The following is an 8,141-nucleotide window of genomic DNA, read 5'->3' as shown; positions in this document are numbered from 1 at the left end:
ACACTTTGGTTTGCAGCCCGCGCTCAATCCACTGAGCTATGCCAGCCAGGGCTCTTTTTCTTTTTTTATAAAATAGCTTTTAATATTTTGTTTTCCCTTCTAAATTTATCTTTCTACATTATTAAAATTCTTATATATATTGAATATGTATAAGCACAGAGTTACATATTATAATCAGGGACTATGTACTGTTTTATGTTCTAAACTTTCTCCTTTTGTTTTGTTTTCTTTTTGTGAGCAGTCATCTGATTTATAAAAAGATGGAACAAATATTAAAATGATAGAAAACATCATTTTCAAAGCAACATCAAGAAGTGAGTGTATTTAACCATACTTAGCTCATAACAGCAAATGGGTGAGTGGGGCAGTAACAACTCATTCTGTAGCACGTTTAATAAACTGGCAACAGAGAAAGTTGGTTGAAGGAAAGTAGAGGAACTTCATCCTTTAAGCATTAGAACCGCGGGGCTCCACAGTCATCTGGCCTCCGCTCAGTGTTGTTCCTATGATTAGAAATGTACACGATGGGAACTCCAGGGAACGTCCTGATTCTTTGTGTTTTTTTTGTTTTCTTTTCTTTTTGTTATTTTATTTTAATCATTGTTCAAATACAGTTTTCTCCCTTTTACTCCCGATCCAGTCATTCTTTGTTTAAGGTCCCCAGTCAACTGTGGCCACAGTGTAACACTTGTGCTGAGTCACTCTCTGTACTAAACAGTTATCTGCACAGGTTCCTTCGTGTGAGCATGGTGCTCGTTCAACTCTTGGATCCTTGGCGACCCTTAGAGCCACTGGGTACTTCTGCCCCAGTTCCTCAGTTTCAGCCATTACAGAGTCAGTTAACAAGGGATACACTTGGCATAGCGACAGTCCCTCACTGACTGCACTAAGTCCAGTCTAGCCTTGATGGAAAGTGGATAAAGTTGGTATCAACCAGGATGCGGTAAGGTGGGCTCAGCTGTGTGTTATATTGGAAGCATAAGCAGGAAGAGTATTGGGGGACTTCTCTTTCCTTCCATGCACTAGGATCCTTCTTTTCTTTCTTTTTAGGTTTTAGTCTATTCTTTTCTTTAAGCCTCTGATCTCTCAGACTAAGCATTTGCTTCGTGGTCACATATTTCCTTGTGTTCCTTTGCTTCCCCATGATCAAGCCACACTTCAACTTTCTCCTTTTATTTTAATACCGTCCCTTGCACATGGGTGTGAACATAGCTACTACATTAACGGTTCCTTGCAGCTGCAACACACTAAGGGGTCATGATTATGTAACCTTATCCCTGTGATCAACATAGAGATTGTGTCTTACTTTTTCCTACTTGTTAATGTTGACTTATGAAACTATTCTTTACAACTCATTCTCTTTATTTGAATTGTCTCTTTTGAAAACTTTTCCAGGAAGGGGAACACTGGGTCTGAAGTGCCTTCTTTGTAGACTTTGCCCGCTGCCAATGCTGAAAGCTCCTACGCAGGGTTCTGGAGCCACTGCAAGTCTCAGAAATGTGGAGGATGAAGGAGAAGTTCTATCTCAGGGGTGTGGCGGTGGTTTCATGGGCTTACACGTGTCAAAGCTATAGACTTGGGCATGTCATATGCTTTTAAGTATGCCCACTTAAATTACTCAGCAATAAAGTTGTTCTGAAAAAAGTACAACAAAAACCATCATGATGCCGGCGAAGACTCTCCTCTCCCAAAACTAGTCAGTGGCCTTAGGGGGGATAAAATGGCTGTTATTTTCCCCCGAATGACTGACAAGCAACTGGGAGTGCGGAGCAGGGCACATGCACGTGGAAAAGCCAAGAATGTGCACTTGTGCAAGCAATCTCAAAGCCCCTCAACGGCAGGGGCCAAAAAAAGTCCATGAGATCTTTTCCCAAGGAAACACTTTCCCAAGGAAAGCAACCACCACCGATTTCATCTCCACAAGTCTCTGCAGGTGGTCATTCCCAAAAGGCATGTGGGAGGGAGAGAGAGGGGAGAGAGGACAGAAGAGAGAGGGAGAGGGCAGAGGGAGGAAACTCTAGAATATACTGACCAGCCACCTGGGAATCCAGAGTGCCTCAGCACCAAAGGGCTAAGTACACCAAACCATCTTTTCCCTGCTTCCTTCAGGGAGTAATAACAATCACGACGTATATGATTTCTGTGCCAGGCCCTCTACTGAGAGTTTTATGTGGGCTTTTTTACCCTCTTGGGGCCGATGCATGGATTACCTCACTGAATCGTCATCACACCATGACCCTGATGTAAGGGCTGGTGTCATTTTCAGGGCACAGTACACACTGTTGAGAATAGTGAAGTTTATGGGGCTGTAAGTTGTCCTATCCCCATCATCCTTTCCCCAGTGGTTCAGGGGCCATGTACACCAACAACCCTTGGGTCTTGGTGAAACCAGCAGCCTGGGAGCCACTGGGGAGGGCAGACTATGCTTAGAACCTCTCCAAGAGCAACATTCTCAAGGGGTTATTCTCACTTGATCTCTGGCAGTTCCCTACAAATCCCCACTCTTGAGGCTATTCTTTGTAGGACCTAAGTCCGACGAACATATCTAGGAATCTAGAAGACTACAGGCGAACAGGGCTGTGTTTATTCCCAGGGCTGTGTGCGTGTCCAGGGCTGTGTGCATGCCCAGGAAATTACAGAGGAGGAACTAAGCTCTCACTTCTGCCTGACCTGGACACACACAGGACGTGAAGGTAAGGGCAGAGTTGCTCTGCCCACCTACGCATTTCAGGTGTACCCCAAGACAGATGCAGAGCCCTGCAGCAAAGGCCGGGAGAGTAACAGTTCCAGTCATTTAAGGAAATCACACAGTTGACCACGAAGCGTCCTGATCAGAAACTTTTGTGGCTACCGTGACAAACTTGACGAATATACTTACAACCACTAAATTGTGCACTTTAAATGGGCGAAGTTTATGGCGCGTGACTCATTGAAATAAAAAATAAATATAAAAAAACTAATGCACAAACAAGCCCTGGCTGGCGTAGCTCAGTGGATTGAGTGCGGGCTGCGAACCAAACTGTCGCGGGTTCGATTCCCAGCCAGGGTACACGCCTGGGTTGCAGGCCATAACCCCCAGCAACCACACATTGATGTCTCTCTCTCTCTCTCTCTCCCTCCCTTCCCTCTCTAAAAATAAATAAATAAAATCTTTAAAAAAAACTAATGCATAAACATAGAAACAAGCTAAAGCAATCACTGACAAAAGTAAGGATAGGTAATTCATAGGAGGAATATCAGGGGCCAAGAAACGTATGTAAACACATACAAGTGACCATCAACCTTATGAGAAATCACCAATGTCTTATTAAATAAGATCTAAAAGAAAAATGTCTGATGGATTTCTCTGGCTTTTGTTAAACCAGCAGTTTTACTCCTCCCTGCAGTATATAGTTTTGTGCTACATACCCTGTGTTCCTTACAACCTTTGACCTCGACCTCATCCAAAGACCTCCCTCATATCCACAAATTCATAAACTTGTATAACTTCTTCACCCCTGTCATTGGTTGACTGGGAAACATGCCACACAAAAGCCAGCCTAGCACCAGAACTTCATCCCTCTGCCTGGGTCACCAAGAGTTATGCTCCACCAAGCTCATCTCTTTCCCACAAATGGCCCCGGACATGCACTCACCTTGAATCTGCAAATGTTGGCTGCCAGTTAATAACGTCTGACAAAACCAGGACCCCATGCTAATCACCTGGATTCTTAGAATATACTTGGTAAGTGGTGGTGGACAGGTGACCAAGGTCATCTGTCATCCGGATGGACTGGAAGAAGACTGGAAAACGGACTTTGGACACTGGGGAATCTGTGTGGACAGAAACATGTTCATTGAACCCTGACACAAATATCATGGAGGAATGAGCTCAGGTTGCAAAGACAACAGGCACCCCTACCTGCTCTTGTGGCCGGATGATGGCTGTGTTAAAATCAGGCCGCCTGTCTACCAGCACCTGAAGCATGAAGGGTGGGTTCCTCTGGTTTATATGAAAAATGGTACCATAAACCTGTAGCAACCCAGACAAGAGAGGGAGTCAGGACATGGGAAGAGGGCAACAGAGCCTCCTGTGGCTGTGGATAAATCTTGAAATAACTTCATAAACTCTAAGGACTGCTGGGATTGGGGTCTGTGCACAGCACGTTCCCTGGTGGTATCTGCTTGAACAGCTCGAGTCACAGGGAGCTCATTACCTTCTGAGACAGCCTGATCCGTCCCTAGTAGCTCTGACTGCTCTTAAAAAGACTTGTTGTCCGAGGAGTCTCTTTTGTGATTTCTCTTTTCAGCGATAACCTGGGGCCATGCAGAATCATGGTTCATTTTCACCCTGTGGAACTCTATGGGATTGAAGGCTACTGCCTTGGTAACAATCGTGATTACTTAATAAACATTTCTGACATGCCAGCTACTGTCCTAGGCACTAAACGTAGGATAGGGGTATAAGGGATGAAATTCGAAAATAAGACTTTTTTTCTTTCTTTTCTTCCTTCTCCATTATAGCCTTAGACCATTCCTAGTAGAACGTGTAACCAATTAATCGACCTTATGTTTAACCTTATGTTCCTGCTGAGATTTGGTTGCAGTTAACAGCTGACCAGGAAAGAAGAAAGGGACTTTCAACCCAGCCCCGAACCTACATGCCTGGTCACCAGGAACGCGGAGACTGATCCACTGTGTCGCAGAAACACCGGAATGAGGCACAGGGGAGCACGGCTCCACCCCACCCCCCACCAAGGAAATGCTGACCATCCTGGTCCAGGGACCAGTGATAAAGACATTCACCAAAAACAAAACCCCCCACAGAGACTCAGGTTTCCAGACTGTCCATCGCCAGGACCCGCTTTGTGCTCTTTGTCCACGCTCCCTTCTCACGCTTCCCCCAGAGAGACTTGCCCCTGACATGCTTGGGGGAAGGTGAATGTTAGGGCTTCCACCCGCCACCTTCTCAGACTGCGGGCCTCTGATATCAATAAAAGTGTAATTATAATCCCAAATCTGTCTCTGCTTTTTGGCCGAGTGGTGAGAGGCAGCACGAGCTGTGGACTTGGTTGACATCCGGTTTCACTTACATTATCTCACTTGTTGTCACAAGTACCTGAGGAAGCAGGTACTATTGTTTCTGCTTGAGAATTGACAAAACTGATACTTAGGGACATGAAATGCCTTGCTTAAATTAAATTCCCTTGGCTGGGAAATTCCAGATTTATCCAACTCCAGACCTCAGGATTACTCCACTTTGGCATCTCCTTCTCCAGTGTGACCTAAGTTAGGGGAAGGGGTGTGGGAGAAACACTGATCGAAAGAACACATCCCGAGGTGTTGTGTTTGTTGGAAACGTGGTGAGGAAACAATGCCTCTTCATTTGCAGACTGGCCAGATTTCAGGGCCCGGCCTTCGAGGCTGCAACTCCTTCCAGGCAGCAGACAGGTGTAAGTGCGCCCCCTGGCGTCCCAATCAAGGCTCTACCACTCACTTACAAACTGAGACCTTAAGGAGCCTACTGAGTTCTTGGTGCCCCCGTTTCCTTATTTTTACAATAGGTAAATAATAGTATGTTGGTGTTGCAAACATTAAATAAAGATAATGAACAAAAAAATAAACAATGAATATCATATCTGGCATATGGTAAGCACTCTGTAAATGTTATCGGCTATTATCACCCTTGCCCCCAGTTAGCGGCAGAGCCAATGCCGAATGCCAGGGCTTCAGAACCCAAGTCCAGAGTTTTCCTTCTCGTGCATGGGGCTGTGTTTGAGCCAGGCAATCGCAGAAATCTCAGAAGCCTTCGGCTGGGTGCAAGCTGCTTGTGCCTGCCATATGAAGTTGGGTACGCTCAAAGCAACCTTCACTTCACACTTCACAGATACTAACGTGGAGGCTCCTGGAGGACAACGGACACCCCCAGTTCCTGGGGCAGAAGCGTTTGATACACCAGAGCTCTGGGTTCGCCTGCAAGACTGGTAGTACAAGTTCCAGTCCTCAGAGCTTTCTGAATGTCTTACAAGGGTTGGCAGCCTCTTTTTAAATGTTCATTTTTATATATTTTTCATTTTTAAATTATAGTTGGCATATTATATTAGTTTCAGGTGTGCAACATAGTGATTAGACAGTTATACACCTTACAAAGTGATTATCATGAAGTCTGGTAACTGTCTGTCACCGTACAAACAATATTATTGACTCAATTCTGTCTATGCTGGATGTTCTATGCCTGAAAATTTTTCCTTTATTAAAGGATTTTCTTTATTTATTTTCAGACAGAGGGGAAGGAAGGACAAAGAGAGGAAGAGAAACATCTGTGTGTGGTTACCTCTTTCACAACACCCACCAGGAACCTGGCCTGCAACTCAGGTCACCTTAGACTGGGAATCGAACTGGCAACCCTTATGGTTCGCAGGCCAGTGCTCAACCACTGGGCCACACCAGCCAGGGCCTGTGAATTACTTTATGACTGGCAGTTTGTACTTGTTAGTCCCCTTCCCCTTTTATGCCCCTCTTCTTATCCCGCCCCCTCTGGTAACCGTCAGCTCATTCTCTTTTTCTATGAGTTTGTGTTTTGTTTCATTTGCCTCTTAGTTCAGTCTTACAGCTAACACTATATAGCCAGAGAAGAAGGGCCTGGGGTGAATCTTTTCTTTTTTATAAGTCTGTGAGCTATCTTTTTTAATTGAAATATATTTGTCATACAACATTGTGTACGTTTACCGGTATAACATGTTGATTTGATACATATTGCAATATGATTGCCATTGTAACCTTAGCTAGCAGCTCTATCTTGTCACAAAATGATCATTTCTCTGGGTGGTGGAAATGATGAAGATCTAGTCTCTTAGCCAGTTGGATGTGAGACAGAGGCTAAAGTCAGGTGCGTATGATCTGCAGGAAAGCAGGACATGCTCAGGAAAGTGTGTTCAGGGAAGCAGCCCTTGGGGAGCTGGGAAAGTGATAATGAGGCCTTTTACCAAAGTAACTGGTAGAAAAACAGTCAGGCTTGTTCTCCCTTTGGCTTCACGTTCAAAGAAGCAGCTGGGCAGTAAGAAAGTTCATCTTAATGTTGGCATAAATTTGCACCACATAGGTAGATTATAAATTAACCAAATCCTAATTATTAGCCATTCAAAAATTTTTGTCCAAATTTTTCTGTAAGGTAAAGAATGCTACAATGAGCGTCCATGAGAACTATAGACTAAAGGCTGTACTAATTAAACAATAGAGGTTACACACAGTCTCACCTACACTAGCCCTCTTAAATGATTCACAGTCATACCCCACTTTGGAAGCCTTGCTATATATGCTCCTAAGGAATCAGGAGCATGTAGGATAGCAGAGTCTCTGGTATCCACCTGTCTGGATTCAAAACTTAACTGCCTCCAGCTGTACACTCCTGGCTGCGTTCATTAATCTCCTTGTGCCTCAGTTCTCTCATCAGTAAAATGGGACTAGCAATACTAACTGATTCCATTGTTGGAGGATTAAATGAACCAATACATGTGAGCTTCTTGGGACAGTGCCTGGTGCATGGTAAAAACTCAGTAAACATTTGCTACTACTATTACCACTCAAGAGTATTACATTTTTGCCCTGGTTGGTGTGGCTCAGTGGATTGAGTGCCGGCTTGCAAACCAAAGGGTCATAGGTTCAATTCCCAGTCAGGGGCACATGCCTGGGTTGCGTGCTGGGTCCCCAGTGCGGGGCATGCAAGAAGCAACCACACATTGATGTTTCTTCCCCTCTCTCTCCCTTTCTCTAAACATAAATAAAATTTTTTAAAAATAAAAAAGAGTATTACATTTTTATTGACCAATGCAACACTCAGAGACTTGCAAAATTTCTCAACTAAAAAGTTAATAAGATGATACCAACCTCTTAAGTATGCTGACCACAATGTCATTTTTTAAAAAAGCCAGAGATCATCTATTAAGTGTTGTGCAACATCTATTAAGTGTTAGGCAAAGTACAGGCAATGAAGACACAAACAGCGATCCGTGACAGGCTCTTGCAGGATCCTCTGCCACTAAGACCTCTGGCAGGGACTGGACGCTCCCTGGACCCCCAGGTTCTCTCTGCTGCTCGCGAGATGTGATCTGTGTACCTCCATTCACCGCATTCTAAATGTTTTGAATGTCATTTTTTCTTCC

The 8,141-nt window shown here is 44.4% G+C and overlaps 1 pseudogene; it reads right to left on the bottom strand.

The window, feature by feature from the left end:
* Nucleotides 1-236: 236 nt before the first annotated feature.
* On the bottom strand, nucleotides 237-1,609 carry LOC114500946 (annotated as a pseudogene).
* Nucleotides 1,610-8,141: the final 6,532 nt, after the last annotated feature.

Source organism: Phyllostomus discolor, chromosome 6 (assembly GCF_004126475.2).
Source record: "Phyllostomus discolor isolate MPI-MPIP mPhyDis1 chromosome 6, mPhyDis1.pri.v3, whole genome shotgun sequence".
Taxonomy (NCBI): Eukaryota; Metazoa; Chordata; class Mammalia; order Chiroptera; family Phyllostomidae; genus Phyllostomus; species Phyllostomus discolor.
The sequence above is the reverse complement of the archived record's forward strand: the minus strand, read 5'-3'. Positions and strand labels throughout refer to the sequence as shown.